Source organism: Condylura cristata, unplaced genomic scaffold, assembly GCF_000260355.1.
Source record: "Condylura cristata isolate star-nosed mole 26May11 unplaced genomic scaffold, ConCri1.0 scaffold00007, whole genome shotgun sequence".
Lineage (NCBI taxonomy): Eukaryota > Metazoa > Chordata > Mammalia > Eulipotyphla > Talpidae > Condylura > Condylura cristata.
Genome location: NW_004567108.1, coordinates 47,907,433 through 47,911,520, shown reverse-complemented (window position 1 = coordinate 47,911,520; position 4,088 = coordinate 47,907,433). Strand labels below are relative to the sequence as shown.

Sequence of the window (4,088 nt, the reverse complement as noted above, 5' to 3'; positions counted from 1 at the left end):
TCCCAACATTTATTTTACCCTGAACTTTGCAAACTATATAGCCTCCAATAACTGAAGTTGTCTTTCTCAAAAAAATGTATATTGGAGAAAGAGAGAAATAAGAATACGGAGTAAGAGAGGATCAGGCGAATATGCTAAATGCTCCTAAAGCTTTTCATCACTGGTCCCATTGTCTGAAAACACATGCTCCCTCTACTCACAATTTATACACCTTTTCTGTGAGATATTATTGAGATACTGTCTCAATAATAAACTTTCAATTCCTTCTATTCTGTAGCCACAAGCACTATTTGTTCCTACATGAAGAACTCTTTCCTCAACTACATGATAACAATTATGTGGTTGGACAAGTAGGGGACAGGTAAGACTGAATGGGTCAAATTTGTTTAAAAAGGAAATCTTAAAATTTTTTTTAAAAAGATTTATCTATTTGTGCATACAGAACTGGGGTACAGGCCAGAGGCTCAGGGGCGGCGAGAGGCTTCACCAGAGACAGAGTGGGGAACAGAACAGGCAGATGGACGAAGTACACTGCTGAGGGGAGCAGCGGGCGGGTCAGGAGAGGTCTGCCGCGCCATGTGGTCACCTCCGGGGCAGGCGGGAATCGAACTCATGTGGAAGCGGCTTTAGATTCTCAGTGCTGTGCTTTAACCCGCTGCGCCACCAGGAAGGGCCTGGAAATCTTTAAATTTTAATTTTTGCTTTTCTGTAATGTTATGGAAAAGCAAAAATGTAACCGCAATATTAAACTTTTAAAAGTTATTACAGAAGATTTATGTATTTTACTAAATATCAGCTGTTGCTTAGAGTAAACTAAAGCGATAGAATAAAAAAGGAAATTAGAAAATTAGACTACAGAAGGGAGCAGACAGAGTTTCAATGGGAATACCCCATCTCATTTACAAATAACCTATTTTATAAAAATGTATTTTAATTCCAAGTGATGTCCCTAAATATCACAGCATTTCCTAGGCTCTGCCTTTTCCTCACGACCTGGAAACTACCCTGAGAAGGCTGAATTTGAGCCCTGCAACCAGAATGGGGTTGATGAATATACACAGTAGCACAGAACTCTATGCTCAGAAAGATTTAACACTTGGTTTTTTGCTTCACTGTTGTGCTCTTAAATTCCTAATATTTTATCTTTGAACTTGTGTTTCACAGATGAAGTCCACGGGACAAGGACATCATTCATCAGGTCCCCTTTGCACAAACTTTTGGTGAAATCGAAAAGACTCAGAATTTTCCACAGATTCATTCACTTGTGGGAGATCTAAGAGACTCCAAGCAACTGTAGGGTAGGTATTAAATCTGTGATGAATAAGGAAGGAAGGCCTGACAGCCTCCAGAGGCCATATTATCAGCTTGAGCCACAATCTATTTCCAATCCAGAATAAAAGAGATATAAACCACCAAGGAATCCAACACATTCTTTTCCACCCCTGTTAATCCCTTGTTAGTCATATGAAAATGATGACAGAGAAGGAAAGGAGAGAATAGAACAACACATTTTTTTTCCTTCCCTTTCAGTCATTCTCCACTCATCAGAAAGCGACTTGTGTTGTTAGACCATACACACCTCAAGCAAAATCATTGTGCAGTCTCCATATTGCCTAGTTCCAAGACATTTTGACCATTCTGTACCCACGGAAGTAGCCATTTAGATCTCTTATTTACCTTTACAATCTACTTTCTCTTTTGAAAGAAATAAAAATAGTAGGGTTTAAATTATAGCATAAAGATCAATGTGAAATAAAAACAGATTAGTTTTGTACAAGGTCTTACTATTCAAAACAAAATACATACGCAAGTATGAGCTATGAAATATGAATTAGGTAATTTTGATAATTTCATGTACAAGTTAAATGGGGTCTTGTAGTCATGTTTAAAACTGATGTTGCATGCTATATAAATGAATGGTAAAATTCGTGATGTTAATTTATTTTAATCGTTCTTTACATACAAGAACAATATGCCATGATGAATCAGAAGATTAAAGAAAAAGAAAAGTTATAATTTGGTGTCATTCGTGGCAGTTTTCCCCCCAACTTTTGAACAAAGGGTCCCAACATTTATTTTACCCTGAACTTTGCAAACTATATAGCCTCCAATAACTGAAGTTGTCTTTCTCAAAAAAATGTATATTGGAGAAAGAGAGTAATAAGAATACGGAGTAAGAGAGGATCAGGCACCCAGGGGGTCCTCTTTACCTCATAGACTTAAAGGTGTGATTGATGATATCCATAGAAAGGATGGGGCTCCAGTTCCTCTGCCCCACCCAAGGAAGGAGCTGAACAGCGAGAAGACAGAAGGACTGGAAGGAAGAAACGACATGGAGGAGGCACATGAAGCAGAGAAACGTGAGGAAGCCATTTGTTTCTCAGCCTTTGAATTGTACCAGGGATTTGGGGGAACATGGAAAGAGACACTTGAAAGACATGAGTGAGAGTTCTACGGTGAGACTGTTAATGGCAGTCTTTATCTTGAGCTGGATTTCGAGTTTGTTCTTTTCCTTCCAGATATGCCTGGCCCCTTCTGCACCTGTCCTATGGTTCCCTGCCAGAACCTAGACTATGCAAGGTTCTGTAGACTTATACAGACAAGTTTTTGGACCTCAGTAGCCCCATTTTGGGCTAACCTCATTAAAGTGGGCATTTACCCTGGTGGGTAAATTTGGGTGTTTAATTAGAAACTATTTTAACTATATTCTTTCTCTTCTCTTTATTGCACACTAATCATATTAAAGTTTATTTCTTTTTTTTTTTTAAAGATTGATTTACTTATGCATACAGAACTGGGATGCAGGCCAGAGGTGCAGGGGCAGTAAAAGTATTCACCAGAGACAGAGCAGGGAAGAGAACAGGCAGATTGACGAAGTGCACTGCTAAGGGGAGCAGCAGGCGATACAGGAAAGGTCAGCTGCACCATGTGAGTTACCTCTCTAGCAGGAGATTGAACTCGTGGTACTCGTGGTGAAGCAGCTACTGCTAACTTTGCAGTGCTGTGCTTTAACCCGTTGCACCACCAGGGAGGGCCCATATTAAAGTTCATTTCTACTGAAGGGCTGCCACACCAGAATGTTTGGTCTTGTGGTAGATAGGAGAACCCTTTTAGAGCAGGCAAGTTTAGAGAATGGGATACCTTCATTCTGCCCTGTCACTCAGTGTCCTGCATGACATTCATCCTGTTTATTAAAGGACAGATTCAATTGGAAAAGGAGAAAGAAAAACAGAGGTACCTATATAGTCACACCTGTATAGTCACAGTAGGCAGGAGCGCCTACATTCATTTTGAATTCGAGTCACAAGTAGCCATGAGGGTGAACCTTGTTGAAGTAGATCTTCTACCTTCCAGATAAAACTACCTAGGGCAATAATGAGCCTTCCCTACTAAGCCCTACTTAAATTGCAGAATTGAGAGCTAAATAAAATATTATTGCTTGACACTAGTAGTGGGCAGATTGAGGAGAACCCTCGGGCCTCCAAACCTGCACATTTTAAAGAGGTTCTGCTATCCCTCACATAAAGACAAAGCACACTTTTTGTGTGAAAGAACTTTAATAGAATAACATGCATAGAGAGAATAAAGAATAATAGTTTTTCAGTAGAACACCAAAAGTTACCCATCCCCTTGTGGATAAATGCCCAATAAAACAGGGTTAGCCCAAAATGCTGCAGTGACTGTGGATAGCTTTATAGTGTTGAGACTTAACCCCTTGAGCTATCTGGGAGGCTCCTGTTCTAATTTTGTATGACTTTGTTAATTGTTAACATTTGCTTATATCTGGACTCTGAGTTATGGCAACTCAAGTGGTTGCTATGATAAGGGGTCGGGGAGGAGATCAGGTAAGACACTATGCATGGGTGTAGTAGGAAATCTGCACATACGTAGTGGCCTGTCTGCCCTGAGTTAATTTTCCAGCCCGTGGACACATCTGGAAGATTGCAGGGAGTATAAGCTATTTGAAGACCATCCTCAGCATATTGGGATAAGCATGCAGCCGGTGTCCAGGAGGGCAGTAAGGAGCTCAGAGGCTGACATCACAAGCTCCTGGCAGCTGTGAAGGCCTACTTACTGCTGAACTGTCT

General features: G+C 40.4%; 1 long non-coding RNA gene across 1 annotated transcript in view; it reads left to right on the top strand.

The window, feature by feature from the left end:
* The window catches only part of LOC105853357, a 79,589-nt gene extending 78,196 nt beyond the window's left edge, over positions 1-1,393 (top strand). Inside the window, exon 3 of the long non-coding RNA XR_001145193.1 lies at positions 1,165-1,393. This is a non-coding gene — a long non-coding RNA (uncharacterized LOC105853357). The remainder of the gene's footprint in view (positions 1-1,164) is intronic.
* Positions 1,394-4,088: the final 2,695 nt, after the last annotated feature.